Source organism: Ursus arctos, unplaced genomic scaffold (assembly GCF_023065955.2).
Source record: "Ursus arctos isolate Adak ecotype North America unplaced genomic scaffold, UrsArc2.0 scaffold_12, whole genome shotgun sequence".
Classification (NCBI taxonomy): domain Eukaryota; kingdom Metazoa; phylum Chordata; class Mammalia; order Carnivora; family Ursidae; genus Ursus; species Ursus arctos.
The window spans coordinates 70,363,789-70,383,622 of record NW_026622786.1 but is presented as its reverse complement, the minus strand read 5'-3'; the positions used below and the strand labels follow the sequence as shown (position 1 = coordinate 70,383,622).

The 19,834-nt window shown below is 53.5% G+C and overlaps 1 protein-coding gene across 1 annotated transcript in view; it reads left to right on the top strand.

Moving 5' to 3' along the window:
• RNF220 (ring finger protein 220) overlaps nt 1–19,834 on the top strand; it is a 219,558-nt gene that overhangs the window by 164,187 nt on the left and 35,537 nt on the right. The gene's annotated exons all lie outside the window — the stretch shown is intronic.

The following is a 19,834-nucleotide window of genomic DNA, read 5'->3' as shown; positions in this document are numbered from 1 at the left end:
CCTTGAGCAAACCCAGCCTGAGCTGTGGGAGACTTCACTGGATTCCTTTCCTCAGCCCCACTCCACAATTAGAACTGAGAACTAGGACACTGGAGCCCAGGACTGGTGACTTTCAGCTAGGGGGTGCTGGCGGTGGCAGGCTTAGAGCCCCAGGGTGCGGCTAGTAACAGGCTGTGCCTGGCCAGGCTGCCCAGCTGCCCCTGCCTCGGGTCTTCTTGGCACATAACCTCCAGCACAACCCCCCACACAGCTGCCTTCCTCATGACACAGGCCAGTGTTGTCCTGATGACCACTGACCACTCTGCCTGGGGGAGGGCTAGGCCCGTGTGGAAGGAGGAACTCTAGAGCCTGTAAGCAAAGGCTCCCAGGCTGTTCGCCCGGTCCCCCGCACTCCCGGGCCTCCAGCAGCCCCGCCACCCCCATTTCCCAGCCGGGCAGGAAGGAACACCTACTCCGTGCAAGTCTCCGTGCCTCAGCTATGCACACTGATTCGCTTGTTACAGCAGCCTGGGGGGCTGGCAGTGTTCTCCCCTCTCTCTAGGTGTGAGGACACGAAGACTCACATAGAGTAAGGCCCTTGCCCAAAGGACACATGGCTAGTAATGCTGAGGTAGATGCCCAGACCAGATCTCTCCGACTCTGAAACTCATGTTCCACCCTCCCAGGCTCCTTTAGCCCAAGCCTGGCCCTGGGAGTCTGCCTATGACTGAGCCACCGGGACAGAACGCAGGGAGCGCGGGCGGAGGAGAATGCCAACGTGCAAATGAAAAAGACAGGAGCTTGAGGGGAGAGGAAAACGTTTCTGGTCGGGGGATTGGGTCCAGAGCTGCCATGGTGTCATTCCTCAGCTGTCTTTCCGGGTCATGGAAGCCCAGCCAGCAGCCACGGAACAGATCCGGGAGCGGAGCCTACCCAGTCTCCTGCCTCCGCTGAGACGAACCCCCCCCCCCATCAGTTCCCACTACTCAACAAGGGGGAGCAGGGCCGCCTCCTCTGTTCCCTCCCATGCCCTAGACCTAGCAGAGGGCAGGGGACTCTTGGACTCACCCTCCTCCTCGGTCAGTCTTTGCTTCCTAATACGGATTACTTTGGCCAGATGTTTTTAGTGTGGTAGACAGAACACAGCACTGGACTATGGAAGCCAAGGGTTTCATTTCTGTAGTTCTTTTTTTTTTTTTTTTTATTAGGCTCCATGCCCAACGTCAGGCTTGAACTCATGACCCAAGATTCACAGGTCCTACCCACTGAGCCAGCCAGGCACCCCAAGAGTTTCATTTTTAAGCTTACTGGCAACAGCCTTTGGACAATTACCTATCCCAATCTAAAGAGACTTTCCCTATCTCAGGTGCTAAATATCCCAGGATATTGGTAATAACAACAGCAGCAATAATAATAGCAAACACTTGACATAAAGGCCTGATATGCACCAGGCACTATTCAAATGATTTTACGCAAAACCCTGTGAAGCAGCTACTTCTGTTCTTTCCATTTTACAGATGAGAAAATTGAGGCACAAGGAAGTTAAATAACTTTTCTAAGGTATTCAAAAGGATCTTTTCATTTAAATGATTAATGAGAAGTAATTTGTAAAACTATAGAGTTATTTTGTAAATGCAGAGGTGATCTAGAAAGGCAAAAGCAGCTTCCCTAAATAGAGCTATTTATAAGTGGAGAAGGGGAGTGCTTTTTAAAGGCAGAAGTATTTGACACACTTGGCAGTATTTTTTTATTACTCAGTGCTTCCCAGTGTGACAGATGGTTATTCTCTGATTTGACCCATCTCCTGCACTCCAGGGCTGGGGAGTGGGTCACAGTGGGTAGCCCACCAGGGCAAAACCAAATTATTCCTATTTAAAATTGCATTCCTTCTTTAAAATCACAAAATGTCAGACCCGTAAGAATCAGCTTCTGTTGTGCCCAGGAGGGCCAGATCGTAGACAGAGCTGGGCAAAGAGGACGGCCCCTCAGAAAAACCTTGATTTAGGGAAAAAAAGCCCTAGAGGGTGCTTTGCTTGCTTCACCCCCCCCCCCGAACACACACACACACACACACACACACACACACACACTCCTTTTTCACCTGCCATCAGGGCTGGGCTAAAGCACATACTTCCTCCCTGCCTTCCCCACATCCTCAAAAATGGAGCCTTTAGGAGAACATAGCATAAGGACAAGACTTGCCCCTTGCCCCAGCAGAAAGGGACGTTCCAGAAAATGTGTGGGAATGCCTCCTGTCAGCTAGAATGCCAAATTGCGTTTTCCCTCTGCTTGGGGCAAATGCCTGAGCCCTGCTGCTAAGGAAGACCTGGACCAGCGTGAGGAGGCAAATGTTCTCAGATCCTATTGCCCCACTTTCCTGACTCAAACTGGTATTGAGAAGAAAGTATGGTAGAGGACGAGGAAGATCATCAGAGAGGCTAGGGGGACATTCAGTCTTGGGACAGCACTGAAGCAATGGATAGTACAATTGTTGGATTTAGGGGGTCACAAGAGTTGGGCTGAGGTTGGTATCAGGATGTAGCTCTGACCGTGGGAACTGGGGTTATTTTGTGGAATTGGGATTAGATTCAGGTTTAGATTTATATTGAAGAGTTGAGGGGCGCCTGGGTGGCACAGCGGTTAAGCGTCTGCCTTCGGCTCAGGGCGTGATCCCGGCGTTACGGGATCGAGCCCCACATCAGGCTCTTCCGCTATGAGCCTGCTTCTTCCTCTCCCACTCCCCCTGCTTGTGTTCCCTCTCTCGCTGGCTGTCTCTATCTCTGTCGAATAAATAAATAAAATCTTTTAAAAAAATTTAAAAAAAAATAAATTGAAGAGTTGAGGGGCGCCTGGGTGGCTCAGTCTGTTAAGCATCTGCCTTCAGCTCAGGTCATGATCCTAGGGTCCTGGGGTCGAGCCCCATGTGGGGCTTCTTGCTCAGTGGGGAGCCTGCTTCTCCCTCTGCCTGAGGCTACCCCTGCTTGTGCTCTCTCTGTCAACTAAATAAAATCTTTTTTAAAAAAATATAAATAAATTTAGGAGTTGAGCCAGGTGGTAGGATTGGGCTGACTCAGGGCTGGGGTTAGGTGTTGCTTCAGAGCCTCCCTACGAACTGCCTGCTTCATGCTCGTCTCCAAAAGAGGGGATCCCTAGTAGTTACCCCTGGCCTCTCGTCTAGTAGCTTTCTGGCGGAACTAGGGAGGGTGAGGGTTGGCTCTGGAAGGGAGCACAGTCAGGGTCCCGCAGCCAGGCAGCTGTCTAGACTAGAACCTTGCCCCTCAGAGGGTCCGCAGAACAGCAGCATCAGCTTCACCCAGGACTCTGTAGGAATGCAAAATCTTTGGGCCCCACGTCAGAGCTACCAACTCCGAGTTGACGTTTTAACATGACCTTCTTAGAGTTCTGTACATGTCAAGTTTGAGACGCATGGAAGAAGCTTTCCTGGCAGAAAGGCCTGAGGCAAGGGCAGGAAGACCAAAGGGCCTCCAGCCCCTGGGCCTCCTCCAGGGCCCCCTGCCTGACACCCCCTCCCACTGCTGGAGCCACAGCGACACCTACTGGCCATGGACGCCTAGGCCACCCCCTCCGGGACATCTGGACCCTACGGTCCCGCCCCGCCTGGCCTCTGCCCTGAAGCTGGCATTCCTGAGTTCTGAGGCTCTGGCTTCCCCAGCTAGGCTGGAGCGGGTGTAGGATGGCCCCGGGGCCTCCGAGTGGGGCAGGGCTGCTCCCAGGCCAGGGCTCTGAGGCCTCAGTGTGAAGAAGGCGGGGCGAGTAAGCAGGTGGCCTCTCAGGTGCACAGAGCTCAGGACACACCCCTACCCCTGGTGTGCTCTCCACTCTCAGCAGCACAGAGCACCCTCCGGGGGAGCTTCTTCACTGCGGCCCTCAGCCAAAATGGACAGGGTGCAGCTTCCTGTCCCACGCAGCATACAGCTGATGCCCCTCGAGGAGGTGGGATTTGAACCTCTGTCCGAACCACTCTTCCTGGAAGCGGACGTTTAGGAACTACAACTGAAAAGCAACTCGGGGAGGGGAGCAGGTAGGATAGTTCTGGCCCAGGGTGGTAGTTGCTGGAGACTGAACTCCCGTGACAGAATTTTAAGTCAAAGGGTAGACTAAGGCCAAAGGGCAGAGACGTGAGAGGATGGGGAGGGAAGGCAACCCACTTCAAGGCAGGACTCCACTGACCCACCCCAGGGCACCTGACTGCTCCAGAGGGCCCCTGTGCCCTAGGCTGCTGGCCCAGAGCAGGCCAGGGAGGAGAGCGGGGCCTCCTTGAGGCGTCAGGAATCCCCTCCCTCCCATCGTTGCCAGTCCCAGTTATTGTTGAACACACACCCCTCCCAGCCCCCCCCCCCCCCCCCCGGTCTGCTCTCAACTCTGAGAAGGGGTTTGCCTGGGAACTAAATGATTGTGATTGCCCACCACTGTCTGCCATTAGTGGTGATTAGTTAAAACATCAGAGTCTAAACAGTCAATTGGCTCTAATAATTAATACTATGGCTCAGCTGTGACTGTGAGCTCACGAGGTAAGAGAGAGAGAAAGAAGGGCAGGGGGAGGCAGGATTGGCAGGGGAGCCCGAGCTCCGAAGCTACTGTTTCTTGACCCACACGCCAGGTGCTGGGCCAGGGCGCATCTAGCTCCTAATTTTGTGTGCTCGCAAGACATTTTAATAAATTACTTCACCGAGTTATCAGAATCGCCCTGTTAGTCTCCGCTTTACGGGTAAGAAAAATGAGGCACTGAGAGGAAAGACCAGTGAATGCTCAGTAACAGTCAGGGGAACGAACAGATGAGTGAGTGAGCGAAGGACCCAAAACTGAAACTCAAGCCCGGGTCAGCCTGACTCAGCGGCTGTGGAGGGGAGATGGGGAACGGCAGAGACAAAGCAAGAAGAGAAAGTACACACCCACCCTTCTCTCTCCCATCGTGTCCTTATGCACGCTCCCTCTCACACTCACTCCTCCCTCTAGCACCTAACACACCCCGTCTGGCTACATGCGCACACACACGTGCACACACGCACGCCCCTCTCCCTCACACACACATCTCCATCAGACACCCGCCCTCTCCCCCTCCTCCCCTCACTGTGTGCCCTACTCTGCACCCCTCTCCACATACGTGTGTCTTCTCAATCCCAATCCTGTCTACGTACCCACCCTGCCACACGAATGTCTCCCAGCCACTCCCTTGCACCTGCCCTTCTCCCCCTCCCTGCTCCCGCACACAGACCTCCCCCTGCCTTCCCTGTGAACTTCTCCCTCTCCGCTGGCTCCTGTGTTCACACTTCTCTCTCCCCCAACTGCTCGCTTTCGTTTCTCTCTCACACACGTCTTCCTTTCTCTCACACACACCCCTCCTCTTTCTCGGGGCCCTGTCTGTCCTCTCCAGTGCTGTATTTCCAGCTCTTAGAATATCACTTGGCCCATAGTAAGCCCTCTGAGAGGGTCTGGGAAGTGAAATAAGCTCTCTGCCTCCTACACACACACTCCCTGCTCTCTCCGTCCACCCCACGCCGTGCACACGTCTCTCGCACACACAGGTGTACACTTTGGGCCTTATCCTAGACCGGCTCCCATCGTGCCCTCCCGCTTTGTCCCCCCTCCAAGAGTCAGGACCCAGAGGCCTCCAGCAGGCTAGGCTTGCTCATCTCAGAACTGTCCCCAGATCTGGAAGAGCCTCAGGGACTTCCCTGCCTGGCAGTGGGGCGGGGGCTCTCGTGCAGACCCCTGAGTGATCCTAGAGTCGGCTCAGCCGCTCCCCACCCCCTCCCTGGGTCACACGCAGCGACAGAGCGGCCAGTGAGCAGGAGGGCTGTGTGTGCATTGCTATTAATCACCCCTCCTGGTCCGCTAACGAGGCTAATGCGGTAAGTGACAATAGCCCATCTTGGTTCCTGATTTAGGGGCTCAGGACGGAAGCTGGGCTCCTGGGAGTGAAGACGTGAATTCTCCACGACACTAAACCTTCAAATAAATCTCCTCCAGTCAGAGAAGCCCAGGGCACTAAATCCCATGCGCCGGTAATTGAAACCCTTAGAGCTTTCTTGGGTAGGGAAATTGCTGAGAGAGAGAGCCGCCCAGGGGTTCCGGGTGGGGTGGTGGGCTAGCATAGAGGCCCGCAGAGGGGAGGCTACTGGAGACCCTCTCTGAGCACGTGGGTCTCCGTCTGTCCTGGTGGGTCTGTCTGTGTTTCTAGGAGTGTGTTCACGTGACCACGGCCCACCTTCTTCCCACCAGCTCTGCGGACACTGGCATGTTTCTAGGAAAGCTGGAGCTTCTGTCTTTCGAGGGCTTCTCCCTTTTGAAGTCACTGGGGCTTCTGCCTGTCACCGACCACGCAACAGGGCTTTATTTAAACAAAAGAAATTGATAGCATGACCTGGCTTTGCCTGCCTTCCCCTCTTCCTACCCCTCTCACCCCCACACCTCCAGCCCCCACCCACCCCATCTTTCACTCTCTTTTCAGACATTCCCCTGCAGTCCCTTCAAGTTCTCCTCCCACTCATTCGGCCACTGAATCATTCAGCAGCCGCTACCACCCGCTCTGTACCAGACCCTGTGTCGAGTCTTGAGTGTCCCAGGTGAATCGGAGAACCTCCCTGACCTCAGGGAGCTCAGAGTCTACCAGGCGAGACAGATGGACAAACACACCATTGCAATATTATAGGTAGGATGTGTGCAGTAATAGAGGTAAAGACATATAAGAAATAGCATGAGAAAGAGAAGGCAATTAATATCAGCGAAGGCTTCAAAGAGGAAGTATCGTCTGGGTCTGGTCTTAAAGAACAAATAGGGGTTACAGGTTGCCCATGGGGAGGTGGATGTCATGAGTGGGCACTGTTGGCAGTGAGAACAAGACGGAAGAGCCGGGCCTTACCCAGCCATAGCCCACAGCCTTGCTGGAGGGGGTATGAGACTGGAGAGGGGCTTGCATGATAAGGAGCTCGGAATTTATGCCATGGGCTTTGGGAACCGAGGAAGGGTCTTAAGTGGCTGAACGATAGGATCCGACATGTGTTTTAGGAAGATCCTGCTGGCTGTAGAGATAGAAATGGATTAGAGGGGGCAGAGATGCGTTAGGAGACTTGACAGGAAAGACTGGAGATGATGCCTGAACTAAAGCAACAGAGAAAAGACGGTGCTGGGGGTCCTTGGCAGGTAAATTCAGCTAAGATGTAAACTTACTGGATGTAGGGGCCAGAGTAAAGAGTCCGAGTCCAGACCGCTGAAGCAGGGAGGTGCAGGGGGTGGTGCCAGGCATGGAAATAGGAAGAGCAGGAGGACGGCAGGGGTAGAGAAAGACAAGTCTCATTCCAGGCACACTGTGCTTGAAGAGCCTGCGGAACATCCGAGTAGGGGATCAGGTGCACGGTGACAGGCAGGGGCCAGGACTGCAGGTAGGGACTGAGGAAGCCAGCGTGCAGAGAGAGGAGGAGATGGAGACAAGGTACTAGCCAGTGTCCGAGGGAGCGGAGTGGAGGGGGCAGGAGTGTGGGTCCTGGCATCGCCCGGCCGGGGTTGAGAGCCCAGCAGCATGGCTTACAGGGTAACCACGACAGGTTACAGAGCTTCTCCACGCCCATTTCCCCAGTGATGGAATGGTAAAGTGCTCGGTGTGGAGGGAGGAAGTATTTGATCGATGCTATCCCTTTCCTTCCTCCTCATCTTTTCAACTCGTACTTATCCATCACCTCTCAGCCTGTGTCTCGTCCTCAGGGAGGCCTTTCTGGATTCCTCTGAGCAGGGCAAGTCTGCATTTATAGGTTCCCCTAGCACCATTCACCTCTCTTTGGCACGACTGCAATTTTACAGTTGTTTGTATAATTTTATTGTATCTGTTTCCTCCTACTTTGTAAGCTCCATAAGGACATAGACTTTATTGTATCCTTAGACCTGGATGCAGTGCCTAGCACACGGAAGACCCTCAATAAATATTTAGTGAATTAACGAATAAATGAATATCACTGGAGTAGCCATCACATCTGGGGAACGAGGACCATCGAGGATCTGATTGAGAGCAGCCTGATTGACAGTGGGTGGTGGGGATGCAGACCGCAGTGAGTTAAGAAGTGCTAGGAGACAAAGGAGGATGGACAGCAAGCACAACTCTTTGGAGCATCTTAGGTGAACCGGGAAGGAGAAGGGGAGGGTGTTAGCTACAAGGTGCCATCCAGAAGGGAGAGATGAGTTGTTGACATTGTTGCAGTGGGAGCGACTCCAAGCTCGTAGATGCTGATGGAGGGAGGCACAGGAGAGAGGGGAGCTTTCCCCATGAACATAGGCAGGAATGGGATTCTAAACTCAGGAGAAGGGATTATAGTGAGAACAGGAAGATGAATACCTCTTCCACTGAAACTGGAAGAAGATAGGAGGCAAGTGTGGATCTGGAAGCTGAAGAAATTCATACCTAAGGACTTCAGATTTCTTTTTTTTAATTTTTTAAAAAGATTTTATTTATTTATTCGACAGAGATAGAGACAGCCAGTGAGAGAGGGAACACAAGCAGGGGGAGTGGGAGAGGAAGAAGCAGGCTCATAGCAGAAGAGCCTGATGTGGGGCTCAATCCCACAACGCCGGGATCACGCCCTGAGCTGAAGGCAGACGCTTAATGACTGAGCCACCCAGGCACCCCGGACTTCAGATTTCTGAGCGAAATGGGAAGCAAGGCCACCTAGTAAGAGAGAGGGGGACAGAAGATGGGGTGGGGGACTCCAGAGAGTAAAATATTATTGGACTGTCTCTTTGGGAAAAGGGAGACAGAGCTGATCAAGGGCATGTTAAGGGATTGCTTAGTAGTGCTGAGATTGGAAACTGTGAATTTTTACTGGCACATATCTGCGTGGTTTTGTGATTTTCCCCAGCTGCGTTTAGCCGCCTGTGTGTCTGAGACAAAAAGGAGAATAGTTGGATGGTGGAGGAGGCAGAAGAAGCAAGAGGGTGTTGCAGCGATGGGCCCTAGGACTCGGGCTAGAATCCATGAGTCAGTGGTGTCCCAGGAGATGGGAGGATAGAAGAAGTATGATGGGTGCAAGGCGTAGGAGGGTCAGGGGGAGAGGGAGTTCTATCACAACCATTCAGGCTGGTGACCAGGTCCTCCAGGAGGAAGTGAGTCCAGGGAAAAAGAACAGCCACTGAGGAGGTCAGTGATGGGGGTCAGAGTCCTGGAGGACTATGGAGAATGGGGGACACCAGTGATGAGGGATGCAGGGGCAGGGGGAGGACTTGACCTCAGAGCCCATAGAGTGAAGAAACGGTGGGCTGCAAGTGGCGGTGAGCACAAGGAAGACACTGACCCCACCCCGGCCCGACCCAAGGAACCCAGAGTTGGGAGAATAAAGAGCTGGCAGTGGTGAGGACTCCAGGGAGTGGTGTCTCCAGGGCAGGTGCCGGTTTCTGGGAAAGTGATGAGAGGAAGTAAAGGAAGTATCTAGGGACCAAGGAAGGAGAGTTTACTGGCACGGAACTCAGTCCCGGAGGGCATGATGGGAAGATGGTAAAGAGTCATCAGTGGAGCCACCCCGCCCCGCCTTCCCCAGCATCTCTCCTAGGGCTGTCCGCCTCTCCAGCCCACCTCCCCCAACTTGACATCTCTCCTCCTACACCAACAGCTCCCCACCCCACCTCACATGCGTGTGTTCCCCGTGTTCCCCCACCTCCTCCCCAGACCCCCCCCTGCCCTGCCCCACCCCAGCCGGCCTGAGTGAGCAGGAACCCCTGCACCTTCATTTCTCAGGTCACTGCTTGGCTAATGGGCTATTAATTTGCTCAATCGTCCCCTGTGAGGCAAACTCAATTTCTGCCAGCCAGTCGTCCCTCCCTGTCGACAGCGTGATTGATTGGAGGAACAGCTGTCACCGCCCGGCTGCCTGCTCCCTGCCTCCTTTCCTGAGAGTCCTCACCACCCCTCCTCCTCGGGCCGCTGCCCCGCGCCCACAGAGGCAGTGCACCCCTGCCACCTGCCCAAGGATCTGTCGCCGGCAATGAAAAATGACAGAAATATTTAAGGACAAATAAGGTTTCCCAACGCAATTGAAAATGATTACAGGCAGCTACAGATGGGGCCAATCTGATGCGCAGCAGCAAATCAAATCGAATTTCCTTATCGGCGTATTATTTTAGGCGTTATCTGGCACGTTGATGCAGTTATCAATTCAATTTCAGCCGCCGGTCCGCTGTTTACTGTCTCGCCTTTGCTGGGAAAAGGTAAACATGCTCAGCCCAGCAAATTAATTTCTGGCTGAAGCCAGAGGCTGCAAAGGACTGCTCTGCGGGACCCGCGGCCCCCACCTTGGCCCTGGGCTAGTGGGCCAGGCTGGTTGGGCCTGGGGCAGGCGAGAGCTTGCCGGGGGACCAGAAGCCCTGCTAGCCGCCTGCCCCAGCCTGGCCTGGGCCCCACGCAGGATTCAGGGCTCCTAGGAGACTGAGGTGACCGCTGTTGGCTCCGCGGCTGCTGCCAGGGAGAGGTGAAGGTCTCCCATTAATTCCCAGCTAAAAATGACAAATTCATCTTGGACGACAATTAAATGAAGTCAGTAATTGATGCTAATTGATCTCCAGATGCGAGGGCTCCCCTCAGCCTTCGCAGCACGTGCCTGTCTTGCTCACTCTCCCCACCCCAGCCCCCTCCTCCTCTACTTCCCTCTGCTGCTCTCTTGGTCCTTGCCCAGCGCCTAGGGCTGTGGGTCTCCTGACCCTGCAGGTCTGCGGGAGACAGCTGGCCTGGGCTGGGCTAGCAGGCAGTGCCTGAGGCCGAGGAGCTGGCCCGCTGCCCACCCAGCCCCGCGGGCACTTGTATTCAGTGCCCCTAGTCCCACCCATCAGCCCAGAAAGCAGGTAACGTGCCCTCCTTGGCGGTTCAGGATTTATTGCCCACAGCTGCAGAGGCTCCCACTTCATTTTTATAAGCCCAGCGTCAGAGCCAGCAGGGGGTAAAGCACACTTGGATTGACTTGACTTGAAACAGTACAGTCCTAGCATTTTGGCTCCGTGGCAGGGAAGACCCTGGGGGAGAGTATACAGGTACCCTCCGTCTACACTCACATATAGGCAGAGGTGCTCTGGTGTGTTTATCAGACGTGTGTGAGCACCTACCGGGGCGTGCCAGTGACCCCCACATGCACACACCTTGAGAGGAGATTTTCCTGAATTGAGCCCTTTTCTGCAGTCAGTAAGGGCTAATCCCAGGGAACCCCGAGAGGCTCCATCTGCCCCACCCGCCCCTGGCCGGCCCAGCCCAGGGCGCCGTCTGGAAGTTATTAGCTAAGGGAGGAGGAGGAACAGAATTGTAGCTCCAGAAGAGGAGAGAGGCTGCAGTTGTGTTGGGGACAGCCAAGGTCGGGGGTATGAAATAGCTGAGACCCCGGAAGTCCCACCAGTCTCTAAATAGGTTGGCTGCTGCACTCGGTGGAGCAAAGGCTGATGGGGCCAACAGTTGGGGTTCCAGGCCCCAGACTCGGTGAACTTGATCATGTGTTGGCCCAGAGCCCTTGGCTCCAGTTCGAGCCCAAGTCTGAGCCCACACCTGTCCACAGGCTGACCTCCACCTGGATGTCCTGCATAAGTTTGCCATTGGCCACCCAGGAGACGTGTGCGACTCAATCCAGGCCCCCTCTACTGCTTGCGACGGTAAATAGCATCCATCACCGTAGGGGTCAGGGCACCAGCCAGGCTCTTGTTTCATAAGGACCCGGAGCTGGGAGGAGGCCATGTGGCATAGGCAGTGCCAATCGGAGCTTTTGCAGGCAGAGGTGGGAGAAGGGAAGATGGCATGCGGGCATAAATGTGTCACCCTGTGTGTTGTATCTGTGTATAAATGCCACATGTGAGGAACTGGTGCTGTGTGAGAGGGTCTGCTCCGCCTCTTGGAAGGAAGAGGAGCAAAGGAAGGAAAAGGCCTACGTAGCAGGATACATGACCAGACCAGACCCTAGATAAGGGTCAGGGTGGGGGCGAGAAGTCAGAGAAAACTCCCACGATGTCTCCCAGCTAACGTCTGCATCCTTTGGAGAGTCGAGCAAGGTCAACCGTCGGGTATTCATTCACTCATTCAAAGAATATCATTGGTTTCTATTATCACTATTACTATTCTCTTACTTGGGGCTATGTCCTCTGCTCGATGGTGGAGCCCTAGCAGTAAACGAGTTAATCCTTGCCGTCAAGAAATTTCCAGTCTAAAGGGGGTGACAGACATAGAATAGACAATTGTAACACTGTGTCACTGGAGCTGGCACAAGAGGCTATGGGAACACAGAGAAGACACCTAGTATGGTCTGGGGGGAGTCAGGGAAGGCTCCCTGGAAGAAGGACTTCTGAGTCCTTCAGGGTGAGAGTAAGAGTTAGCCAGCTTGTGCCAATGGCCATTCCCATATCGTTTTTGGTTGGTTGGCAAGCCCAAAGCAGAGACAGAGAGGCCTATTTGGTTCCAAGTGACTCGGGAACTGCTAAAAATGTCACCCTCCCCCTGAGCACCAGCCACTGCCCTGGGGTCTGGGCAGGAGGGTACAAGGTTGTTTTCAAGGCATCCGCTGGTACTGGCAGATAAATATGGGCCATCGCTAAATGCACATCTCTCCTCTGGCTGCCCCACCCCCACCTCCTCGACCAGGGATGCCTATTAATCCTGACAAATGATGACTTACGAACATGTAATGCAAACTGATTCATCATACATTCAAATCCGCCGCCCCGCCCCAGCGGGAGGCCCCAGCCAGACAAGTGTATTACACGGATAATGTATTTGACGTATTAATAAAACCAGCCGCATTGCTCTGGCGCAGGGACTGGGGAATGCCAATATACGATGACAGATCACATATTGATGAAATCCAGATGTTTGGAATCATAGTCTTGGGGCCTTGTTCATATTGACTGAAGGTAAAAAATGCCATCTGTCAGCATGTTAACTCTTCCTGTCCCACACTCAGCAGAGGCGCCAATCATGGTTTTCTGGAGGGAAGAGAAGGAAAAAGGGGAAGAGCGAGAGGGCGCAGGATGAATAATTAGGTGGTCTGGATGGTGACGGATGGATGAAGTGGGGGTAGATGGTTGTATTGTGGATACAATGGGTGGAAGGGACACTTTTCATGCCTTATGTTCTTGACCTCTCAGCAGCATGTGACCCTATCAGTGACACCCCCCCACCTTGAAACTCTTTCCTTCTTGGCTTTAATAACATCACACTTGTTTTCATCCTTCTCTTGACTGTTCTTAGTCCTTGATGACTTAAACTTCCTCCACCTGTTGGAGTCAGTCAGGGTTCTGTTCCAGCCTCTTACTGCGTACTTGCTCCCTAGCTGAACTCATCGACTTTCAGCTTCGGTAACTGGTTTCTTCATTCCATGAGTATTTACTTACCGCCATATGCCAGACATTGTGCCAGGCACAGCGAATGCCCTGGGGAACTTCAGCGCTCACCTTTGTGTCAATGTCTGCACTCTCCTTCTGGCTCTGGCTCCCACAGAGTGCCTAGAAAGCATTTGCACATGGACGTCCTAACAGTTCCTCAAACTAAGCACTACATCCAAAATTGAACTCATTTTCCTCCTCACCAAGCCTGCTGCTCCTCCCCCTCTTGCTCAAGCCAGAAACCTTGGAGTCACCCGTGGCTCCTTTCCGTCCTTTCACCCCCACGTCCGACCCGTCCCCTTCTGTTCACCTCCATCCTCACCTCCATCCTCACCTCCATCCTCACCTCCATCCTCACCATCCTCACCATCCTCACCATCCTCACCATCGCCCTCCAGCAAGGCACCAACATGTCTCACCTGAGTTAGTGAGATCACCTTCTGAACAGCCTTCTTGTACTCTCTCCTTCACCCCCTCAGACCATTCTCTGCAGTAAGAATGATCTTTTTTAAGTGCAAGTCTGATACGTCTCTCTCCTGCTTAAAACTCTCCTGTATATTAAAAAAATCAAAAACAAAATCATTAACGTAACTAAAAAGTCCTCCAGGATCTGGCCTCTCTCATTATATGTCAGCACTCTGCCCCTCACTCCCTCTGGAGCCCCGCACTGCAGCCACACTGGACACTTTGCAGTTCTTCAGTTGGTCCTCCTCCCCTTCTGTGCCTTCGAACACGCTGTTTTGTGCCTAGAACGCTACTTCCCACAATCATTGCCTGACTGGTTCCCAGTCATCCTTCACACCTTTGCCTGAATGTCCTTCCCTTCACCCCAGGCCAGCTGATATAGTCCCACAGTTCCATGTACTTCCCTTTCTCTAACACCACTCTGGGGACATTGGTTTAATGCCCCTCTCTGCAGTCCGTTCCTAAGGTCCTTGAGGGCAGAGAGTGTACCTGTCTTGTTCATTACTGCACGGCATCGGGCCCATTGTCAGTATCCAGCTGACCTGGGTCGAATACTATTGAATTATTGCCTGGGTGAGTGGATGGCTAGGTAAGTAGCTGGGCACTATGCGGTGGTTAAGAGCGCTAGCTTTGGCGTCAGACAGACCTGAATTTAAATCCTGCTCTGAACCTTCTAGCTCTGTCACTTCATTGTTCCGAACCCCATTTTCCTCGTCAGGGTGATTGCAATAATAATATCTACATCACAGGACTGTTGTAAAGACGAAACGCGATAAAATATGTGCAACATTAAGCCTACAGCCTAATGTACGACAGCGCTCAATAAACAGTTATTATTAGTAATATGCAGATGATGGATAAATGGTTAGATGGACGGACAGATGGATATACTGGCCTACAAACCAATCAATAAGATATATGGGTATGGATGGATAGGAAGAAGGACCTCCGTGGAGGCCAGAAGGGCCAGGGCCAGGGTACCTACAGAATGGTGCACAATCTTGACTATAGCAGGGAAGAAGCCCGGATACAGGGCAAGGCCAGGCTGGTGTCAGGAAGGGCACAGACACAGGCACAAACAACAAACTGCTAGCAACCTACCAGAGATGATAATGACTCATCACTTTGCCCAGAGCCCTGGTTTAATCGAATCCTCACAGAAGTCCTGGGAGTTAGGTATTATTATACCTGTTTCGCACAAGGAAAAACTCAAGCTCAGCAGTGTTAAGTGATTTGCCCAGGGTCTCACAGCTAGTAAGGGACAGCTCTGTTGAATTCTGCTTGAAGGCTCCTCTGTGTCTTGTTCACCAGGAAATGGAAGCCCTTCTATTGGGGGTTCGGTGAAGGGAAGGGTGGGACACAGACGCGTATACACAACACACACCTGTATACACACACATATATTCTCTTAAAAGGCCCAGGTTCCATTGCCATTTGTCACTAGTGGTACCCTCACCCTCATTTTAACCCTTCCCCTTCTGAAATCAGACACCGGGCAGTCAAGCCCTGCCTTTTGTGGTCTACAGAGAAAAGATCACCAAGATGGGACCTGCTGCTTGAGCAGAGAGGCAAGAATGGAAGCCACGGGCATCAGAAGTAGGACACAACCCAACAGGCCAAGCCAGAGAAGCAGTGGCTCGGCGGGGCATGGCCGGGTCGGATGTGGGTTAGTGATCTAGGAAGGGAGGGCTTTCCCTCTGAATGAGCCCCCACCCCTCCGTGTCCAGTTCTGCGCCAGGCTTCACTATGGAAGATGGCGGAGAAGGAGCCGCTCGCGCGGGCCCTGGAGTGGCCTGCTCCCCACGGTCAGCACTTCCCGACAGAGGGGGGCAGCAGAGGGCCGATCTGGGGCCCCGGTGCCTGAGGGCGGGACAGCTGGAGCCCGGCCGGGCGAGGAAAGGGCTGCTCGGCCTGAGCGCTCGGCTCTCCTCAGCGTGCCTCCCCGTCCTCACAGCCTGCGCCCGGTCACTCCCTGGCGGAGCCTGGCCGTCTTGGGTGGGGAGGTATTCTAAGCAGCTCAGAAGGCGAGGGGGACCTCGCGGAGGTCACCCAGCTAGAGCTCGAGGCGACGGGTCACACACCTGTCATCGCCTCTGGCTCTCTGAGCTTGAGGTGCGCTGCGGAAGGCTGGGGACGGTCGGGCCCCTCTGCTCCCTGCTGTCCTCCTGCTTGGGGGACACCTGCGGCGGGCGGAGCAGCGGAGGTGGCGGCGCTGGCGGGAGGGAGGCGCGGTAATGAATGTGGACGGGAGGCGGAATGAGCGATCCATCTTTGCGTGGGAGGGGAGGGGGCCGCGGGCGTTCCCCCCACACACTCACACACTCAATCAGGCGCTGTCAGACCTCGGGCCGCCTGGCATTTTGGTGAAGAATCTCTCAGCTAAAAATTGTTGTCAGTCCCATTTCCTCGTTATCAGTGCAAGGGCTGAGGCAGCGCCCGGGGATTAACAGGAGCGGCGAGCGCCCGCACCGCCATCCGCCGCCGATAACACTGGGCCTCCCGCCTCACCTCCCCCATTCATCATCTTTAGCACTGACAGCCCGTCCGGGTCCCTGTCCCCAGTCCCTCATGCTTCCCACGTCTCCCCACGAGGCTGCTCAGCCTGCCTCCTGACCTCCCCGTGGAGCTAGGCCTCCTGAAGAGGGACAAGTCAACTTAGGCCCGCATGACCTAGACCCACCTGTGGCAAAGGGCCTGGCCGGCTGGGGGGGAGGGGGGACAGGGGCAGGAATGAGGGCTGCTCAAGGAGGAGAGGATGCTTTCCGACAGCCAGCCTCTGGAGGGCTCGGTGTGCTTACCTGTGATGCTGGCATTGGCGTTGGAGAAGGGATTCCTACATTAGATGGGCAACCGCACTAGGGATTCCAGAGGCCTGGCCAGCCTGAGAAGGACTCTCAGATTCTGGTAACTGTGGAAGAGAAGGGCCAGGATGCCTACTCTCAGGCCTGGGAAGAGTAGGGGGTTGAGGACTTCGTTCCCACCCCTGCAAGACCACAGCCCCCTCCTCTTGGCCATTCCCAGCGGTTTTATGGCCCGTTTTATGGCCACTGTAATGGCCCAGGTCAAAAGCTTCAGGGAGCTGTATTCTGGGAATTATGCAAACGAGGAGCAGGCCCAGGGCCAGAGTATGGATTTTGTCATTAAACCTGGGCAGGCCATGTCGTTAGTGCAGTAAAACCCACGTCATGACCACAGGTCTCAATATAAAATTATAGGGAACACAGCGGGGGAGGGGAAACAGGGGGCCCATGGCCAGGCTGACACCTGCCACTCTAACCCCTGAGAAAATGGGGGTGGGATGGAGAGCATAGGCTTCAGGGTCACTCTGCTGATCCCTGTCAATGCTATTCCTAAAGCTCAAGCCAGGAAGAGGGCCCATTGTCCTGATGGGGAAACCGAGGCCAAGCTCAGAAAAGTAGATCTCTGTGGCAGCAAAGCAGATGAACTGCGAAACAAGTATATAGGAATGCTGATTCCTGGTCCCAGCCTTGGAGGGAAGACTCTGGGCTCTAGGAATCCCTAAGAGCCAGAGGTGGTGGCCCAGGCTAAAAGGGGCAGAACCCCTGATATTTCCACCTCAGCTCAGACCCCATGGCCTGGATCCTCCTCTTTGTCAGGTCTCCTCCCTTACCATTTCCCCCAGTCATGCCCCAGGCCCTGCCTCAATGATCCATTTCCACAGCCTTGTCAATTCTCCCTTATTCACCCCTCATGCCTTCCATCAGGCACTGCCTTCCCCTGGACCCTACCAACCACCCTCTGGCCCCTCCAGCCCCCACCCTGGAGCACCCGTTCGCACATCCCTCAGCCCTGGCCAGGGTGGCACTGGCTGGACCCACTGACCCTTCTTTGGCTTTCCTATTACTTTGTGATCTCCTTCAGGCCAAGAATATGTTTTATTTATCTCTGAACTCCGGTTTCTCCTAGAATAATGCCTGAAGTAAAATAATTGTTTAATAAATGTCTGCTGAGTGAATAAATACATGAAGTGTTGAGGTCATGAGCTGAGTACAGGGGTCACTATCCAGTTTGGAGGCCTCGGTTTCCCCTTCTGTAAAACAAAGGTAATGGCCTGCAGAATTTCTAGGGTCTCACTCACTTCTGAGATTCTCAGGCCGAATGATGTTCGAGGCAGAGCTGAGACTAGAATCCTTATCTGCCACCTTCCAGACCAGGCCACATCTGCTTCTTTTACTCAGAACTGCCTTCCAGCTGTCCTCTGAGCATCTGAGGCATGGCCACCAAGGCGCATGATCAGTAGGACCCCTTTCCATCCCAGAGACCTAAGCACACAGACTAGAGCCGCACCTACCCCACCCTGGCACACAGCAAGCCTCCACAGTGGACATCCCAGCTCTGTGAAGATCATCCGGCTTCTGGGACGATCTGCTCTTCTTCCTACAGCCTTTCCCTTCCTCTTTTCCTTTCCTTTGCTTCATCACTGCACATCTAGTCAATGTCAGGTCTGTTTCAATTGTCTATAAATATCAAGTTGGATAAGAAATGGCCTCTGCCCACAAGAAACTCACAACTCATTCATTTGCTCCCCTTCTCTGCCTGGAACCATTCTAAGGTGCAACTTACATTTCATTTCTTTGGTCAAGACTTCTCTTTTTTCACTCCTCAAAACACACACCCAGAATGAACTACTCCCTCCTTTGAGCTCTCAGATGACCCAGTCTGGGCTTCAGAGCTTTGACCATCCTCAACCTTGTGTCAAAGGGAGGTGGGTCCTGTGCTCAGTCTGGACTGGGAGCTCCTTCAGGCATGGGGTTGCTAGAGTTAGCAAATAAAAATACATGACCTCCAGGTAAATTTGACTTTTGGAAAAACAATGAGTAACTTTTAGCATAAGTACATGCCATGGAATATTTGGGACATATTTATACTAAAAAAGTATTCATTGTTTACCTGAAATTCAAACGTAACTGAGCATCTTGTATTTATTCTGGCAACCCAACTCAACCAGCCTGGTCCTTACTGGCATGGGCTTTATCTCTCTGAAAGCTAATTTTGACCCTCTCTGGACAACAGTGGGAAGAAGCAGCAGGGAGAAAGATCTTGGCTAAAGTTGAAGAAGTCTTTCTACAGTCGGCATTTACGTGGACAGGCAAGGATGTTTCTGGAAGAATAGGCCCCCTCAAACCCACACCTTAAGCAGAGGGCAGAGGAGCACTGGGTGGCAAGAGTGACAGGGAGAGGGTGTAGGCTCCCCAAAGGGCATGCACTAGGCAACGTTCAGCCTCCTTCCTAGAATAGTGTGCTCTGATCACCATCAACAACAGAGACAGTGACAGAGTTGGGGCACAGTGGGGACAGAGTGCAGGCTCCCAGCTGGCCCACAAGCCAGCATAAGCCAGCACAATACCCACTTGTATTCCCATACAATTTCAAGGGTATTTTGGAGGGAGAAATCCAGAATCTGTTAGGCTTATAAGAGACCGATGAGGTTATCCATGTGAGAGGTAGTGAGACCCTCTCTATAGAGAATATAGATTCCAGGAATATTGAAGAAGCAGAATGGACTGGACCTGGTGGTTAAACAAATGTGAGAGGGAGAGTAAGGCAAGGGAAGGGGCCTCGGGGGAGGCGAAGGTTCCTGGCTCGGGTGACTAGGCGAGTGCAGGGGTCATTAACTAAGATGGGCAGTGCGGAAGGGGAGCACTTTTGTAAGGGGTGAAGAAGGTGAAGGACTTGTTTTTGGATCATTGAGTTTCAGATTCTTGGGGGACATCCAGGCATCGCTGTTCATTAGGCGCTTTGGTACAGAGGCCGAGAGAACCAGGGACGGATCTGGGGCAGAGACACAGATTCCGGAGTCTACAGGCACAGATGGGAGTTAGGGCCGTAAGAAGGAAAAAGATCATCCGGCATGCAGAATAGGGAGAGGAGAGGCTACGGGCAGAGTCCTGGGAAGGTGAGGAATGGGAGAGAACACTGCCCCAGAAGTCACATGGGTCCTTTCTGGGCTTTCCCACTCTGTGAGGGCCTCGAGGACAGGGACTAGATCTGATTATATTCTGTGGCCCCACTGCTCTGC